The 20,223-nt window shown below is 36.0% G+C and overlaps 1 protein-coding gene and 1 non-coding gene across 3 annotated transcripts in view; one reads left to right on the top strand and one right to left on the bottom strand.

The window, feature by feature from the left end:
- Window positions 1-20,223, top strand: part of LUZP2 (leucine zipper protein 2) — a 477,909-nt gene that overhangs the window by 420,148 nt on the left and 37,538 nt on the right. The window lies entirely within an intron of this gene.
- On the bottom strand, window positions 14,842-14,972 carry LOC112668021 (small nucleolar RNA SNORA9). Its single transcript, XR_003141398.1, has one exon. It is a non-coding gene; the product is annotated as a small nucleolar RNA SNORA9 (small nucleolar RNA).

Raw genomic sequence — 20,223 nt, forward strand, 5'->3', positions numbered from 1 at the left:
AGCAAAACAACAAGAAGACAACTCACAAAATGGCAATAGTAAGTCTATACTTATCAATATTTACTTTAAATGTAAATGGACTAAACAATCAAAAGACACAGAGTAGGAAAAGAGGTATAAAAACAAGACGTGGGGAAAAAAAAAAAAAAAAAAAAAAAAAAACAAGACGTGGGACTCCTGGGTGGCTCAGTGGTTGAGCTTCTGCCTTCAGCCCAGGTAATGATTCCGGGGTCCTGGGATCAAGTCCCACATCAGGATCCCTGCAGGGAGCCTGCTTCTCCCTCTGTCTCTGTCTCTGACTCTCTCCCTGTCTCTCATGAATAAATAAATAAAACCTTTAAACACACACACACACACACACAAGACCTTACCATATGCTGCCTACAACAGACAAATTTTAGCTTTAAGGACACAGGTAGACTGAAAGTGAAGGAATGGAAACAGACATTCTATGCTTATGGAAATCAAAAGAAAGCAGAGATAGCTATACTTATATCAAACAAAATAAACTTTAAACCAAGGGCTCTATTATGAGACCAAAAAAGCCATTGTATAATAGTTTTTATAAAATATAATAGCTTTATATTACATAAAACCCTTTATATATAATAAAGGGGTCAGTTCATCAGGAAATCATAAAATTAATAAATATGCACCCCAAATAGGAGCACCTAAATATATAAAATGAATTTTAACAAATCTGAAGGGAGAGTAGACAGCAATATAATACAATGCTAGTAAGGGACTTGTAGCCTTCTTTCAACAATGGATCAGTCACTCAAACAGAAAAGGATACGTTGGACCCAAACTACATGTTAGATTCGATGGACACCTAATAGACATTTACAGAATATTTCATTTAATAGCAGGATACATATTCTTCTCAAGCACGCATGGAACATTCTCTAGAACATACCATGTAGTAGGCCACAAGACAAGTCTTAAAAAATTTAAGAAGACTGAAAAAAATATCAAGCATTCTTTCTAACCAGAGTGGCACGAAATTAGAAAAGAATCAGAAGAAAACTGGACAATTCACAGATATGTGAAGATTAAACAATATGCTCCTGAACAATAAATGAGTCAGAAAAGAAATCAAAAGATAAATTTAAGAAATATTTTTTTTCAGACAAGTGAAAATGTAAACATGACACACTGAAACTTATGGGATGCAGCAACAGCAGTTCTAAGAATGAAATGCAGAGTGATAAACACCTGCATAAAGAAAAAGAAAGATCTCAAGTAAGCAACCTAGCTTATACCACAAAGAACTAGCAAAAGAACAAACTAAACCCAATGTTAACAGAAGGAAAGAAGTAAAAAGATCATAGTGCAAATAAATGTAATAGAGACTAAATAGACGATAGAAAAGATTGATGAAACCAAGAGCCAATTTATTTTTTTCTTTTTTGGAAAGATAAACAAAATAGAGCAAACTTTAGCTAGACCTACCAAGAAAGAGAGGACGCAAATCATAGAATGGCAATTCAAAGAGATGACATTACAATGATGCCACACAAATAAAAGGGATCATAATAGACTACTTCTAACAATTACATACCAAGAAGTTGCACAACCTAGAATAAATAGAAAAATTGCTAGAAACACACAGCCTATCCAAACTGAGTCATGTTGAAATAGAAAATCTGAACAGATCGATCGCTACTAAGGAGATTAAATCAATCACCAAAAACCTCCCAACAGGGGCGCTTGGGTGGCTCAAGTCAGTGAAGTGTCTGCCTTTGGCTCATGTTGTGATCTGGGGACCCTAAGATCAAGCCCTGCATTGGGCTCCCCGCTGAGCAGGTACTTTGCTTCTGCCTCTGGCCCTCTCTCTCAAATGAATAAATAAAATCTTAAAAAAAAAAAAAAAGAAAGAAAAAGAAAGAAGAAAGAAAGAAAGAAGAAAGAAAGAAAGAAAGAAAGAAAGAAAGAAAGAAAGAAAGAAGAAAGAAAGAAAGAAAGAAAGAAAGAAAGAAAGAAAGAAGAAAGAAAGAAAGAAAGAAAGAAAGAAAGAAAGAAAGAAAGAAAGAAAGAAAGAAACCTCCCAAGGAACAAAAATTCATGACCAGATGGCTTCCTTGGTGAATTCTATCAACCTTTTAAAGAGGAATTAATACCAATTATATTCAAAGTTCTAAAAAAGGGTGGAGGGGGGAGGGAATACTTCAAAACCCATACTATGTGAGCATTCCCCTGGTGCTACAGGAAAAGAAAATTATAGCCCAATATCCCCAATGAACATAGATGCAAAAATCCCCCACAAAATATTAGCAAACGGAATTCAAGAGTACATTGAAAGGATCATGCACCATGATCAATCAGGTGGGATTTATTCCAGAGATGCAACGATGACTCAACACCCAAAAATCAGTCAATGATTTAAAAATCATACAATCATCTCAACACATGCAGAAAAAAACATTTGACAAAATTCAATATCCCGTTATGATAAAAAATCTCCACCAACTAGGTGTAGAGGGACTATGCTTCATCATAATAACTACATATGACATGTCTTCAGCTAACATCATCCTCAACTATGAAAAGCTAAGATCTGAAACGAGACAAGTACGTCCACTCTCACAGCTTTTATTGAACAGAATTAATTAGATGTCCTAGGCAGAGCAATTCGCAAGAAAAAGAAAAGTATCTAGAAAAGAAAGAAGCAGGTCTCTGTTTGTAGATGACATGATCTGATATATAGAAAACGCTGAAGACTCCAGCTGTCAGAACGATTACCTCCAGTAAAGTTGCAGGAAGGCACTTGTGAGCCTTCTATCTTGATCTGCTGTATCCTGAGGATATTACATACAGAATCTGTGCTACTGGGATAGATTTATAACCTTTTTTGATATAGTTCAACAACACTCTGTAGAGACAATCGATGTTGTTAAAATGTCCATACTTTCCAAATCCATCTATGGATGCAATGTAATCTCTGGCAAAATTCCAATGGCGTTTTTCACAGAAATAGAAAACAACAAGCCTAGAATTTATATGGAGCCACAAAAGATCCCCAAGAGCGAGAGCAATCCTAAGAACAAAATTGGAGGCACTACACTCACTGATTTCTGGTTATATTACAAGGCCATAGTAATCAAAACGGTACAGTAGTGGCCTAAAAACAGATATATAGACCAATGGGATACAGTAGAGAGCCGAGAAGGAAAATAAAACAAAAACAAAAAACAAAATCCTAGCCACTTTCTATTTAGGAAAACCTGAATTTGAGTCTCTGCTCTGTTACTTCCTATATGATTTAATCCTTGCCAAGTGTTTTGACATCTTTAAGAATCTGTTATCTCAAAAAAAATATGTTATCCCATATAATACAGTAATAATACTAACTTTGTAGGGTTGTTAGGGAGAACTGAATGAGGTAATGCATTTGCAGCACGCTCCTAAGTATTCAATTAATGCTAACTTCTTGTAAGTAGGTGGATAAGAGAGTATCCGTCGATTCTATCTTTCCATTAAATGCAAAAATTAACAGCTCTGATGCTTTTGGAAACTTTTCAGTGATAGCACTAAATGGACATACAATGGTTGACGGTTTAATTCACCGCAGTAAACTCCTGAAGACCTGGGGCTTATCCTCATTATTTTACTTCCTCTAAAGTTCAACCTAGGACCCTGTTACTGATAGTAAATGTTTGATGAATGAAGAAACAAGGGAATAAATTAATGAAGGAGGGATCTGAGAGAAAGAATAGTTCCTCATTAGCTAAATTACAGTGTGTTCATGAGTAGCTAAGTCTCCCTTAAAACTTCTTCACACCCATAAAATCATTCTGCTGCGGAGAGTAAACATATTCACTTCAGTGACAGCAGCTGCTGTGAATTCCCATATTAAACACATGCTCTTTTCATACTTCATCATTAGTCATGTGTAGATTGTGCATTTCACAATCTACACATGATGGAACGGCTTTGCCTTAATCCAGCTTACTACTCTTGCTCGTTTTCCTCCCTCCTTAAGGCTAGACTAGAGTCAATAAAAATGAACATGGGGTTTGGGTCATTTCATTTCCAATATCATATGTAAAATATTCTGATTTTATTGTAAAACAAAATATAAAAACTGTGAATGTTCATAAATGTGTTTTTCATGGGTAATGTTAAAACTACAATATTTAGGTGATCTGAGACCAATGTTTAGTTTTCCAAAATGACCTTGCATTTTTGTCCAGATTTTGATTAAAATACAGAATGTGGCATGTGATCTCACTGAATCCCTGAGAACTTTTAATTTTGCCACAGCTCCTTCCCCATGGCTAAATTTACCATTGGACTCTAATCCATTCAGGAATCATTCCTGATGGAGTTAAAACGTATGTAGAACTCTTCCCACAACGTGGGGCACATGCTCTCAAAGGATGGAGATGACAGGGAGCTTCCCATAGGGCTTACGTAAAGATCCAAGAGGCAGCATTTCCTATTTTCCTACAAAGTTGACCATTTGTAAAACCAGCATTCATTTCATTTTCCTGGATTAGGGGTTCGGTTTTCTATTATTATTAGGATGAGGGTCCTTCCATGGATGCCAGCCTGCTTTTCTGAGCAGTTAAGAAACCCTGATTGACATTTTCCCAGGTCTCTTCCTTTGGCAAAAGATAATATCCTCCTATTCCCTGTATGTCCGTCAGTCGCTGACCTGAATAATAAAATAGTGTAAATGATACTGATGCTTTCATTATCACCTGCTGCACAGAAATACTGTTTTGAGATGAGTGATTTAAACTGTTTCCTGCCAACTCCCCCACACAGTTGTCCAACTATGCCTAAACCCGCCATACACATTAGACTATAAACGTTGGAGCCATTCTTTACAACTGGGAAGGTGTCTCTCTGAAGCATCAGTTCTCACTTCCTCCTCGTGCCTCCTACTGATGCTGCTAAAACCCCAGCAATAGCCCAGCAAAATCCTAAATTGCACTACACCACTACTGACACAGAAGCATGCCCTTGGTCTCATTAAGCTTTAACTCGAGCCATATTAAAAAAATAAATAAATAAATTAAAAAAAAGATATTCTCTGGCTTCTCCATATGCTTAATGTTTTGTTGGCATAAAATAGATAAAATGTTTAATTTTCACCTTTAAAATGTGTAAAATACGTTGAATAATAATATGTGAATTCCTAGTTCTTTTTATTTGCTTTTAGCCATTGTTAATTATTTGAGATAAACTAATATTTTGAACATGAATATGGTATTAATTCTTTGTCATGTTTATATTCTCATGGACATAGGCCCACTCATCATTTATAACATCAACTTCTTTTTTTAGACATAAATTATTTTTCTTACAAAACGTATGCTTTGGGGCACCTGGATGGCTCAGGTGATTAAACAACTGACTTTGGCTGAGGTAATAATCTCAGAATTTTGGGGGTCAAGCCCAGGGTAGGACTCTCTGCTCAGCAGGAAGTGAGCTTCTCCCTCTCCCTCTCCCTCTGCCCCTCCTACCATTTGTGCGCTCTCTCTCTCTCTCTCTCTCAAGTAAATAAACAAAATCCTTTAAAAAATATGCTTATGTGTCTTGGACAAATTTAGAAAATAATAATAGTAATAATACAATAGTTGAGATGTGTTAAATTCTGCTGTACCCATATGAACATAATTAATCTTCACAAAACTCTAGAAGGAAGTATTATTATCCTCATTCTTTTAAATTATTTTCTTTTGGAAGAATTTTAGACTTAAAAATGTATATATTACAAAGACAGTACAGGGAGTTCCTGTATACTCTCCACTCAGCTTTCCTTAATGTCGACATCTTCCATGGCTATGAACATTTATCAAAACTAAGAAATTAGCATCGATATCTTGTCACCAAACTACAGACCTTATTTGAGTTTCACCAGTTTTTCTACTAATGTCCTTCTTTATATTTCAGGGTATCCAGGTACCACATTGCATTTTTAGTCATCATTTCTTCTTAGTTTCCTCTGGTTTGTGACAGTTCTTCAGTCTTTCTTTGCTTTTTTGTAACCTTGACACTTTCGAAGTCATGGTCGACTATTTTGTAGACTCTCCATCCCCTAAACCAGGGCTGTCTGATAGGTTTTCATGCTTACACTAGGGTTGTGCATCTTTGCAAACAACATCACAAAGTTGTGGTGTTCTTCTTACTGTTATATCAGGTACATGACGTCATTGGTGATGTTAATCCTCATCACTTGATTAAGATGGCATCTGCCAGATTTCTCCACAAAGATAACACTTGTCCTTTAACACACCTTATTCTTTGGAAATGAATCATTAAGTTCAGCCTACACTCAAGGGAAGGGCATTTAAGCTTCACCTGCTGTAGGAGGAAGCTATGTGTACATTATTTAGAATTCTTCTATAAGGATTATTTGTCCCCCCCCCATTTTTGTATTCACTCAGTCATGTATTTGTATCAGAACAGACTCACAGATATTTATTTTAGATTTTAGGTTATAATCCAATAGTAGTAGTAGTAATTTTTTCCTTCAAATAGACTTCATTTTTTCAGAGAAGTTTCAGCTCATTGCAAAATTTATCAGAAATACGGATTTCCCATATACTCTCTGCCCCCCACCACTCCCATCCACATACAACCCCCTCCACTATTACCTCTCTCTGGAGTGGTGCTTCTGTTATACTTGATGAACCTGCATCGACACATCATTATCACCCAGAGCGCATCGTTTACATTAGGTTTCCGGGTGGTGTAAGTTCTATGTATTTTGACAATCATATAATGATACATACCCACCATCACACAGAATGTATCCTCCTTTTTCATATGAGACGAATGAATTACGGAGACATTGGGTTGCTCACAAAAGTGATGCAGTTGGTTAACATTGCATGAGTGAAATAATAACACCTCATTAAAATTCATTGTAAGTTTTGCTTGCATTACTTTATATATCATTTCCGTGTAGATGTACACTGTAATTGATTCACGTATCTCCTTATTTTCTGTTTTAGTGTTTTCCATTTTTCCACTTATTAAATATATATGTAACATTTGGATAGACATCCATCTTGTACTCTACCACAGGAATAGAGTATGTAAAGGCACATCTTGCTCATTCATTTTTACGTCCTCCATCCTTCCTCATTTATCCGTCTACTCAACAGCATTTAATTCAGTACCTAGCACCAATACAAGAGGTGATGAATGATTGTTTACTGAATGAATGATTATCTAATCAGTTATTGAGCTTAAGGTTTTGTCAGACACACCTTTGAAGCTGACACTATGGAAACCTGATTTCTGAGGTCTCTTGAGGCCCCTCTCAGAAGCAAGAAATAGGAGCAGAAGGGCTTGTTTTGATGTAGTGTCACATACTTAGCCTTCTTAAAAATGATTTAAGAGTTTCACATCCTGGAATGTGTTTTCGTAGAATATTATGTAAAGCCTCATAATACTTTTGGGGAATTTGTAAGTTCCACCTCTGTCAACAACCGTCCATGAACTGCATCAAGCTTGCAATCTAGGTTCCAGATCATTTTGATAGTCCACTGTTTTCTGAAGTCTAAAATTTTTATGTATAAAAACAGGAATGGTTCCACGGTAGCCTTCTAATGATAGACACAGAAAAGAACAACAACAAAAGACTTTTACTTTAGAGAAAATTACTTTGTCTAATACCACATACACTGTTCATACAACTAAAGTCATTTTATGAGAAATTTTAAAAAGAAATGTCTGAGAATGAACAACTTCCACTTGTGATTTCCTAATAAAGTATGAACATTCATCTCCTAGGTTTTAACTGTCCACATTTTCCTCCAAAAACACTAACTACACTCAGCCTATTTTCAGGCACTCTATTTTCTGGACCTAAATATCAGATTTATTTGAAAAAAAAAAATCCATTACCTGCCCCCTCCTCCTCCTCTTCAAAGTAAGCTCTATGCCCTACATGGAGTTTGAACTCAGGACCCCAAGATCAAGAGCTCCATGCTTTACCAACTGAGACAGCCAGTCACTCCACAAGCCCATTCTTCTTGATTTAAGTAATCAGTCTTCATTGCAGCATTATATAATCATGTGTGTTTCACTAATTACATCTTTTTTTTTTCTATTCTCATTCCTTTATATTTTAGACTTATTTCCCTGGTGTTGGTTTATATACCAGTAAACGGATTCTGCTGTTATCAAATGCTTGAGTTTTGATTGTACATTTAATCACCTTCCAACATTATTTGCCTCTCTGCTGCTCTAGTACAACCCTTATCTCTTAAGAATATGAATACTTTGAATTCTTTGAAGCCTTTGCATATCTTTATGATATATTGGGGTCTCCTGAGTAAATAATTTCTCTCGGGGTCTAATTTGATAGCTTTTAAAATTATTTTATTAATTGGACTCTGCAATCTACAACTGATGAAATATATAATGGGCATATGGTCATATATAGCCAAAGGAGTAATTCAGAAAGTTATTAAATTAGAACTGCTATAGCACTCTTGTAATTATGTAGGAGTGTTCTGAAAATGGCAAGCAGGAAGATGGAAAATTACTGGATCCTGGTGACATCCTGGATTACAGAATTAACCAACTCTAGAACTCCTCTATATTAGGATTTCTCATGTGAGATAATAACTCTTGGTGTTCAGGCTGTTTTTAGTTGGGTATCATACCTTACAACTCAATGATTTCTAACTGATGGTCTTCAGCATGGTCAAGAAGAAAGATAATTAAACATACTAGAAATTAAAACTAACGTGTGTCAACAAAAAACATCTTATGAACGGACAGAAAGTGAAGAAAATGTGATCTCCCATGAGAGAATTTGGAAGGACTCAATAGTGCAGGTTAAACTTCCAAGTGCGTTTCAGGAGTAAGTGAGAATTTATCAGGAAAAGGGTGTGTTGGAAACTAGAAGAAATAACCATGGGCAGAGGAACAGAGTCAGGTCAGGAAGGGATCGTTAGGAATAAAGCAAGATCTGAAAACACTGGTCAGACACACGTGTGTATGCATGTGCATCCCCACACAGGTGAACAAGAGGGGAAAGAGGGGGAGTGTTTGAAACAGTGAGTGGTGAGGTTTGGAGTATTGACAGTGAGAACAGTAACAGGGTAAGAGGCGGGTATAGAAAGAGAGGTAGCCCCTCAAATTATGTTAACCTGAATGTAGAAGGGAGCCAACAGAGGGAGACCAACATGATCCCCTTCGGCGTGTCTTTCACCACACTGCACTGTCAGCATTTTGGAGGACGCAGTAGAGGGGGGATATAGGGCATCTGTGTGGGGTCAGAAGAAAGCTGGAACCAAATAAAATGTGGATGCCTCTGGGGTGGGTAGAGCCGAAAGTCCAAGTTGGGAGAGAGAATTGGGCAGGTGTTAATGAGCCCCCCATGCATATCACTCTAACTGGATTTTTCATCACTTCTTATCTCTCCTCTCAGGCATATTGCTGTCTTTGGAGTCCTTAAAGTTTGAAAGCTTTCTTATTCCTCAATCCTGTACCTGTTTTTCAACCTCATTTAGAGGAATTTGTCATCCTTCAGGTCTTATTTTTAATACTGCTTCTTTAGGAAAATTTACCTGACCCTCCAGATGGGTCGGCTCACTCTATTGTGTGCTGTGCTCTCAAAGCCATCGGAAATCCTTCGTGGTAGTCATCCAAATTGTACTTGATTAAATTTTTGTGAGATTACTTGTTTTAATGCAATTCTTCTAGCAGACGGGTTGCTCCTGGAGCACAGGGATTGCATCTGCTTTGTAAGCTGCCTTATTCTGGCCACATCTAGGTCACCCAGTAAGTAGTTTTTGAATGCATGAACACATGAATGAACTGCATGCATACTATCATCCTAAAGAGGAAGGGTGTGTACAGAGCATTAGGGTCAGGGCAAAAATAGGGGAATGTACTTTATTTAGATCAGTTGTCCTTTGTCATTTGAGATTTTGCAGACTCTACTAGTGTCATAAAAGCAATGGACTCTCCACAGAAAATTATACCTATAATTTAATATCAATTGACAGAAGTTTAAAAAGTCCTATATTAAAGGTTATTATTAGAAAGTTACAAAATTGAATTTAACTGGGAAGTTGAAAGTTATCTGGGCATCCTATGTTTGTAGGAAATATTATTGAACTAACTTTTAGTTTTAGCCTCCCTCTCTATTTCTATTAAAATGAGATGAAAGGGAATATATTTGAAAACATAATAGTAAAGATTCAGATTATGCATTGGAATTGACTTATTTAAGTTTCATAATTACAAACCATTTAACCTCTGGAGATGAATTGTTGCATTGTGAATATTATTCTTTCTAATAAGCTTCAGTATTTAGAAAATGGCATGTAAACAATGTAGGTTAAAAACTATGTAAGTTTATTGACTTAAAATGTCAATTTTTTTCCTGATTACATTTCGCAGTGGTTCAATATTAGGATTCATTGTGATTAAGGAGTATTTGAGTGAGCTCTACCATTTTCCTTCCTGTCAAATCTGGGCAAATTTCTCTTTTTCTTTTTTTGAAGATGATATAGATGATAGATAGATAGATAGATAGATAGATAGATAGATAGATAGATGATAGATAGATAATAGATGATAGATTTATTTATTTATTTATTTATTTATTTATTTATTTGAAAGAGAGAGAGAAGGAGCAGGAGGCAGGAGGGCAGAGGGAGAGAAAGAGAGAGAATCTCAAACAGACCGCCCTGAGCACAGAGCCGGGTGTGGGGCTCAATCCCAGAACCATGAGATCACGACCAGAGTGGAAATCAAGAGTCAGAAACCCAACCAACTGTGCCACCCAGGCTCCCCATGGGTAAACTTCTTAAACTCTGAATTGAGTCTCCTCATTTTTAAAAGGTAGCCTGATTAGTTGCTGAGATACAATGCACATGTTAACAAATTCTTCTGGCATATGGCAAGGGCTCTATAAATAAATACTGTTAGTTATCCCTCTTCCCCCAACAAAAAGGAAAAAGAAAAAAAGCAAATTCAGTTCCCTAAAATTGTTTTAGCTGTTTTAATATTTTAAACCAGTAAATGTCTTGAGATGCCTGGGTGGCTCAGCGCTTGGGAAGCTGCCTCTGGTTCTGATGGTGACCCCGGGTCAGGATCGAGTCCCACATCGGGCTCCTGCGAGGAGCCTGCTTCTCCCTCTACCTATGTGTCTGCTTCTCTCTCTGTGTGTCTCTCATGAATAAATAAATAAATCTTCAAATAAATAAATAAACCAGTAAAAGTCTTTACTCCCACTTTAATTAACCCCATTAATCATGCATATTCATATACTTTTCCAATCTATTTGCAAATAATCTTCCTCATGCATATAGGCCACACAATTCATATACGTAATATCAATCAGGTTACTGAGTTATTCTAGTATCTTAAAATTATCAGCAATACTACAGGATATAAGAAATGTATTTTCTAAGTATTCCTAGGCAATTGTTAGCATGAGAATGATTTATTCTTAAATGATTCTGATGTAAACAAGGATTCATGTCATTTTGAAATATTAATAAACATTACTGATAGAGTAATTAGTACTTCAGCTTACTGCAGCAAGTTTCATATTTAGAACACTTTGGAAACACTAATATTCTATTTCTCATAATTAATTTAGAATAATTCTACTCTTGAATAAATAATGTAAACTATTACTTACATTATTATTATTACCTCATAATGTTTTACCAATTTCATATTCCTTATAAATGAAGTTTAAAAATGCCCATGATGCCTTTGTTTTTTTTTTTTTAATTTTCATAGCTGGTCTTAAAATATATATATATATATATATATATATATATATATATATATATATATGATGTTAACTGAATTGTGTGGCAAGGACCCATGTTACAATCACCAATTCTGAGTAATTATGTCTAAGGCGTGTTGAGATGTTAAAAATGGTTTATTTTTTTTTTTTTTTAAATGGTTTAGATACCATCGAAGTTCTTCATTACCTAGTGGATAGAGTCTAAATTCCTCAATCTAGAAGTCGAGTCTATTAACTACTTAATATAACATACATTTACTTTAAAACAATTTCTTTTAAAGATTTTATTTATTTACTCATGAGAGACACACAGAGAGAGGCAGAGACACAGGCAGAGGGAGAAGCAGGCTCCACACAGGGATCCCGACGTGGGACTCGATCCCAGGCCTCCAGGATCACACCCTGGGCTGAAGGCAGCACTAAACCGCTGAGCCAGCCGGGCTGCCCTATAACATACATTTCCACTACTGAAACTTTCTCCTTGGAGCATATTCATATACTTTTTAAAATCCCCACAGACCACATTCTGTTCTAGAGCTCTCTTCATTTTACCTCTGCTGAAATGTGATCCTCTTCCCAAATTTCTCTTTCCCTCATGTCAAACTCCAACTCTATCAGACAATGCATCAGTTTCTTCATCATATTTCTGAAAAATTTTTTGACTGGAATTTATCTCTTAAAATATTTCATAATTTTATCCTTTTCTTATTTTAAAAACAATCTGTGCTATTTCAAGGGGGAAAAGGAGCCAAATAAATACATTAATTAATTAATTAATATAGCATAAAACCGTTTCATAATATCTCCAACTAGGGAAAAAAAGACCTCACATACTTTCTCTCACAAACTTTGTTTTGTGCATATTGTACATACTATTATACATTTTCACAGAACAGGATGATACTGTGTATATTCTTTTGTGAACCATTTTATCTTAACAAAGCGTGAATAATTTCCATGTCAATATATCTATTTTTAACTGCTGTAACATATAATTATTATATATTTTTATCTAAATTGTGTACATAATAATAAACATACATTATGTCCACCAACCAACATAAAAACAGAATTGGAGCATTATCAGTTTACTGACATTAGCTGGGTATTTTAAAGCAAAAATTTTGCTGATTTAGTATAAAATAGTAGTTCGCTCAAGTCTCAGTTTGCAATCTGTTAATTGCTAATGAGCAAGAGATATCTTTTCCTAATGTAACACAAAATTAGTTTTTCCCATTATAAGACATGACTGTATCTTTCCCCTTCTTAAGTTTTGTCAATTATTTATTTATAAAGAATATTTATATATTCTGGATATCAGTCCTTTGATTTGCAAATAACTATCCATGGTTCCAGTGTGTGTTTTTTTTACTTTTTTTCATTTTCTTTTTTAATGTGTCTTCTAATAAAATGACTATGTAGTCAAATCAACCTATAAATTCATGTCACGATTAGTGCTTATTGTCTTTATTTAAAAAAGTTTCCTGTCCTGTAGTCATACAACTGTTCTTCTATATCTCTTCCAAATTTTTTACATATCATTTTTTCTACATTACTAAATCCACATACAATTATTTTAGTGATTCAGATGTACATATTAAATATTAATATGGATCATTGATTTTCTCAGTAATTGCTAAATAATGCACATTTCTCCAGTAACTTGCAATTCACTGATTTGTTAGATAACATCCAGTTTCCTCATTTTTATTTCAGTAAGTTTTGCAAAGTTATATTTTTCTAGAAATTTGACAACTTTATATGTGGTTTAAAATGGATTCACTTTAGGGGTGCCCGGGTGGCTCTGCTAGTTAAAAGTCCCACTCTTGGTTTTGGCTCCCATAGGTTGTGGTCTCAGGGTTGTGAGATTTGAGCACCACCCCCAGCAGAGCTACACCTTGGGATCCCCAACTTTAGGATTCTCTCTCTCCCTCTGCCCCTCCCCTGCCAATGCACTCTCTGTCTGTAAAATAATATTAATAATAAATGGATTGGCTTTAAAGTGTGCTATTGTTGCTAGATCTTTTAAAATTTTGTTGTAATATAGTTATAGCAGTTTTCTCATTCCAAATAGTTTATTTGTACTTACCAGTATTTCTACTATATTAATATTTCTTAAAGAATTATCATTTTCTGCTTAAGCTTCCTATTTGATTTTGTTTTCTACTTTTACAATTGTTTCTTCTCTCTTTATTATCAGCATTTTCTTTCTTTATTTGGGTAATTTGCAGACTTTTTAAGGGTTTTATCCTTTATTATAATATAAGTGTTTCAGAATTATGTAGTTTTCCTACAAAGGGTTACTTTGGCTACATTCCAAATGTTTAAAATACAGCATTTTTATTAGAAATCCAATTTAGAATTTTTTAAAGGTGCATTATTATTTCCTCTTACACATATGAGTTATTTATAAATGTATTTTCTATTTATAAATATATTGTGGATTTGTAGGTCACACAGCAAATGAGAACTAAGGTGGCAGACAGAAATAAAGCTGCCAATCAGTTGATATTAAAGTAGGGCGATTAATCTAGATCATTTATATGGGCCCAAAGTAAAACAGGAGACCTTCGAAGTGGGCAAAAAGAACAAAAGGAAGGAGTTGTGGCTGTGGAAGACACAGAGACATATAGATTTACTGAGTTTGAAGACAGGATGGGAACTATGGCTGAGAGCATGAGTGGGGGACACCTGGGTGGCTCAGTGATTAAGCATCTGCCTTTGGCTCAGGACATGATCCTAGAGACCCAGGATCGAGTCCCACGTCGGGCTCCCTGCATGGAACCTGCTTCTCCCTCTGCCTGTGTCTCTCTGCCTCTCTCTCTCTCTCTGTCTCTCTGTCTTTCTCTCCGTGTCTCTCATGAATAAATAAATAAAATCTTATTTTTAAAAAAAGGACATGAGTGGGCTCTAGCAGCTGGAAAAAGAGGATTGTATGCTTTTCTAGAGCCTCCAGAAATTAACATAGTTAATTGCTGAAAACTTGATTTATTTTTTTTAATTAATTTAACTTAATCTAACCATATGTGGCAAGTGGTTACAATATCAGGGAGTACAGATCTTGGCCATACCCAGCACATCAGAAATGGAAGAAAGCAATCAACTGTTGAAATTTCTATCATCTTGCTCTGGATGGAGCAAAGCAAGGCGTCAAACCATTTCACAATGTTCTTTCAAGCACTGCAGGAACGTGCAGGGTCACCCCAGACCCAACCATGCTGGGGGCTTGCAGGAAGCCTTCATTTTAATTCACTGAGACCATTCCATCAGTGAAACATCTGACCAATAGAATTTTAAGACAGTAGCCTTGCTTTCTTCCACTCAGTGTGTTGTAATTTGTCATAGGAGCAAGAGGAAGCTAATACTCTAGAATCGCACCCAACTTAGTAACAGTATGACTTTGGACAAATGATTTAACCACTATTTGAGTTTTAATTTTCTTTTCTGCAAAAATGGGGATTCTAAAATACCTTTTATCTTCTTCATAATTTGAAAAAAAACAAAACAAAATAATACTTTACCACTTTGACCTGAAGGCATATCATAATCTTGGCATATGACCTTATTCTACTATCTCTTCTCCTGGAAATGTTATGAGTTGTATCTTTTTCACTCCCTTGGAATCACAGAGGTGTTATCATACTCCGTCATTCCTCCATCTTCAGGAAGCGTTTGTGAAGGAAGGCGAGATGGAGCTGGGACCAATGGCACTGGTAGGACTCATATTACAGAGTCAGGGAAGAAGGCAAATTGGGACAGAAGAAGCAAATTAAAGGAAAGCACAGAGAGGAGCGTGTGTGACTTGCTCAGAAGATATGGAATACCCTGGGGGTTGCTGCAAGGGGTCTTGTCAAAATAATTTTTTTGATAATTGGAATAGTACATAGTTATAGAACTTATCACAGACAGCTTCTGCTCACATTGGACCAAACAAAACTCCAAGATTTGTTTTTGTTAAGAACCCAGTCAGCTCTGTTTGTTTTAGGGAATCCTTTGTTGACTCCTATTTAGAGATAACTATGGCACAGAACCCCACTAGAGGGTTTGTGTTTCCTCTCAGCAATCCTCGAACTTTGGTAAACAATCTGGAGACTGAAGAACTAGAGAGAAACAGAGTATTAGGAAGCTTTGGGCTTTCGGGGTAAAACTGTGCTTCAGAAATACCTTAAGATTGGGAAATAAGAGGTAACCAAAGACAAGGATGCGTGTTTTCTGCTGAAGCATGACAGAAGGACTTGAGTGGAATTAGGAGCACAGAACTAGAAGAGCATTAACTGACTTTGAAAATTGTACATTAGGTGTTGATATATTTTATTTGTATCGCAGCATATTATTTCACCCTGAGGATAGACAGGGAGGTCAAACAAGGAAACAAGGAGAAGCTTTTGTTCTTTCAACTTTTTTTTTTTCTTTTTATAACATTCTGAGTCATCTCCCATAAAATTGTTTTTGACTATCACCACATACGGTTTCTCTGGTCACTCTCTGCCTCATTTTATGTGTGAGCCAAAGTTTAAAAAGGATGAATCTGGAAAAATTATGGATGGACAACATTGGAACCACCTTCCCATATGACTTCCATTTGTCAACAATCTCTAAAACTGTGAGAGATTTTTATTAGATCAAACCTAATGAGTATGTACAATAAGAAGATATTTGGTGAAGTTAATTTAGTAAATACAAATGGGTATTTGTATTCTTCATATAGAGGGCAGTTTTATGTCCTAATTTAAGAATTGTTTTTCTTAATACAATTACTTGATCATAAAGCAAACTTTAATGAAATTAAAGCATACTGTAGCAAACTGGACTCTACAGAAAAAGTACTCTGCAAAGGGCCTCTTTCTTTTTCCCAGTAGCACCTAAAACAGAAACTGGATGCTTGAGGAGAGTCATTACATAATTTGAGGGTGAAAAGAGGATGAACAGTAAATGGCGATGAGTCCTGTCAACTATTATCTCTAACAGAGAGGTATTAAGATGGAGTTGAAAATACAAAGAAATCAGAATATGGCATCTTGGGTTAATTATTAGCCGTGTCATCCAAAGTACTTTGATTTGGGAGACTCAGTGAGCATATCAAGTCTCAGTTCCTTTACCCAAAGGTGGAGCTAGCAATACGTGCAGAGCTCACGTGGGGTACAATATGAAGAGTTCTGTGATGTTTCTATTCTTTTAAATAATATCAAACATCTTCATTTGTCAACTTTGATGCAACCTGTGAAGAGTTGTAGAGATGAAGGGGGCGTTATCTTTGCCTTTAAAAAGTTCATGATTTCAGGGCGCCTGGATGGCCCAGTTGGTTAAGCTTCTGCCTGTTGATCTTCACTCAGGTCAGGATCTCAGGGTTGTGAGATAGAGCCCCACGTGGGGCTCCCCACTGAACATGGGGCCTGCTTGAGATTCTCTCTCTCCCTCTCCTCTTGCTCCCCCACCCCCACTTGTGAACATGCACATGTCATGCTCCCTTTCTCTCTGCCCCCCCCCAAAAAAAATAGTTGATGATTTCATTTTTCTGTCAGGACCCTGGGAACTAAATTAAGCAACAAAACAATTCCAATCGCTTTATTCATGTTCAGGGTCCTCATTCCAAGGAAGATACAGACCACAGCTTGGTCTTGGAGAGGCCATTGCATGTGCAGGCTTTGGCAGGATGTTCATCCCATCATTTCTCATTGTTTGAGTTCTTCAGTGCCCTTATACTGGCCTCTAGTTGCCAATGGTACAGGTTCTGTACATCTCATTTGTGTCCTCTCTTTAACACATCACTGTCCCTCATTGGCTGTTGCCAGTTTTCTTAATATCATTGTTTCCCCTTTCCCCCCCCCCCCTTTTTTTTTTTTCATTTGTTCAGGTAGGAGAGTAAATGTAATCCCTGTTATTCAATCTTGGTTAGAAATGAAATCTAATCTCATTCTAAGACAATTAAATATTATATTTAAAGTACATACCAGTTGAAAGAAATATGTTGTGATATATATTTTATATATACTATATATGTTTGCATATATATAAATATACATATATATACATATATATATGTGTATATATATGTATATATATGTATATATATATTTGCACTTATAATTTACTGTGAGGATACTGTTTGTGAGCCCAGAATCAAAGCTTTATTTTTCCACACCATTCACTTTCACACTCCCTGATTATTCTTCTGGATCTTTTCCACTGCTAAGGAAAGAACTTCACACATCACCTATTCCAATTTCCTCATGTGATATATTAAAAATATGCAGTATATAAAAATCAATTTAAATTAGAGAACAGCCACGTAGGTAATATACGTGCCTATGCTTCCTCCAACAGAACATGGAAATGACTAAGATGTGCCATTTACTTTGGAATTCTTTCTTTGACAAGCGCACTGCTAAGGATGCTCATTTCACCCATTTACAAAAGTTTCTTTAATAGTTTTTATCTTTAAGATAGGTTCTCAGTGCTATTTCAAAGGTTTAGGCTTTGGGATTTTTTCATCAGAGAAGAAAAGAGAAGAGCACATGGGTAGCTCATTTGGGTAAGCGTTTGCCCAGGTCAGCTCAGGTCATAATCCAGGCGTTCTGGGATCAAGCCCCGCATCAGGCTCCCTGCTCAGCAGAGTCTGCTTTTCCCTCTGTTCCTCCCCCTGCTCATGCTCTCTCTCCCTCTCTCTCTCTCTCTGTCAAATAAATAAATAAAACTTTAAAAAAAGAAAAAAGAAAAGAAAAGAGAAGAGAAGAGAGAGAAGAAAAAAAGAAAAGAAAGAAAAGAAAAAAGAAAAGAAAGAAAAGAAAAGAAAAAAAGAAAAGAAAGAAAAGAAAAGAAAAGAAAAGAAAAAAGAAAAGAAAAGAAAAGAAAAAAAGAGGAGAGGAGAGGAGAGGAGAGGAGAAGAGAAGAGAAGAGAAGAGAAGAGAAGAGAAGCGAAGAGAAGAGAAGAGAAGAGACGAGAAGAGAACCTTGGATATACTACTGAGGAAATGTAAAACTATTTTGCCTTGGATAGAATTACGGAACATATTCAAGTGCTAGGAAAATGAGTATCTAACACATTTCTAAATTGCTGTAAGAGGTATTTGTTCAGTTTCCTGTGGCTACTGTAACACATCACAAAGAATAATGTGATGGTTTAAAATAACAGAAATTTATTTTCTCACATGTCTAGAGACTTGAAATCTGAAATTTCACAATACCGTACTCTCTCTGGGAGTTTTAGGGGGAAAATAGACTCCCTGCATGCGTCTTTCACTTTCTGGTGGTTGTGTGAATATTCCTAAGTCTCTTGTCTCTACTTTCATCTCCAAGAAAAGAAGAGAACCTTCAAAATCTTTTTTTTTAAATTATTTATTTATTTATGATAGTCACAGAGAGAGAGAGAGAGAGAGAGAGAGAGAGGCAGAGACACAGGCAGAGGGAGAAGCAGGCCCCATGCACTGGGAGCCCGACGTGGGATTTGATCCCGGGTCTCCAGGATCGCGCCCTGGGCCAAAGGCAGGCGCCAAACCGCTGCACCACCCAGGGATCCCAGAAGAGAACCTTCAACACCAAACTCTGCTAAATCTGATCTGAGAATTTTCAGCCTCAGGAATTATGAGAAAATATTCTGTTGTTTAGGCCCCCCAGTTTATGGTATTATGTTATGACAACCTAATTGGACTAAGACACCAGGTAATTTCCTCTTCCCTTAATTTCATCCTTAATTTCATCACATCCTTTACCATATAAGGATGGTATTTGTTTTGCCATTGGACGTAACATATATTTTTGTGGGGCTCCATTGTATACCAGATAGCCTATTAAGTAGAAAATCTGTCATTGTTTTCATTTTTAGCTAAATGATACAGTTTGTTTTCAATCTATAATTTAAAAAGTTACAAATATCACGGTTTACGATTAGAAAATAAATATAGTTTCAGTGGTATGCCATGACCCACATTGCTGCTTGTACCCATTTCCCTCTTGGTTTTTCACTTTTTCTTTTACTGAGGCATAATTGACAGAGAACGTTATATTAGTTTCACTTATACAACATAATGATTTGATATTTGTATATGTTGCAAAAGGATCGCAGCAATAATTTCTAGTTAACATCTGTCACCATACAAAGTTACAAAATCATTTTTTCTTGTGATGAGAACTTTGAAGAGTTATTCTCAGCCACTGTCAAATTATGCAATACACTATTATTGACTGTAGTCACCATGTTGTACATTAAAGACTCATAACTTTTTTATTTTATAACTGAAAATGTATATTTGACCCCCTTTACCCATTTTGCCCACCACCCAATCCCCACCTCTGGCAATCGCCAATCTGTTCTCTGGATCTGTGAACTTATTTCTTGGTTATATTTTTCGTATTTTGCTTTTAGTGAGAACATAGTGCTTCTCTTTTTCTGTGTGACTTGTGTTACAAACGTAATATTCTCAAGGCCCAACCATGTCACTGCAAATGGCAAAATTTCATTCTATTTATGGCTGAATAATATTATA

The sequence above is a fragment of the Canis lupus genome, chromosome 21 (assembly GCF_003254725.2).
Source record: "Canis lupus dingo isolate Sandy chromosome 21, ASM325472v2, whole genome shotgun sequence".
NCBI lineage: Eukaryota > Metazoa > Chordata > Mammalia > Carnivora > Canidae > Canis > Canis lupus.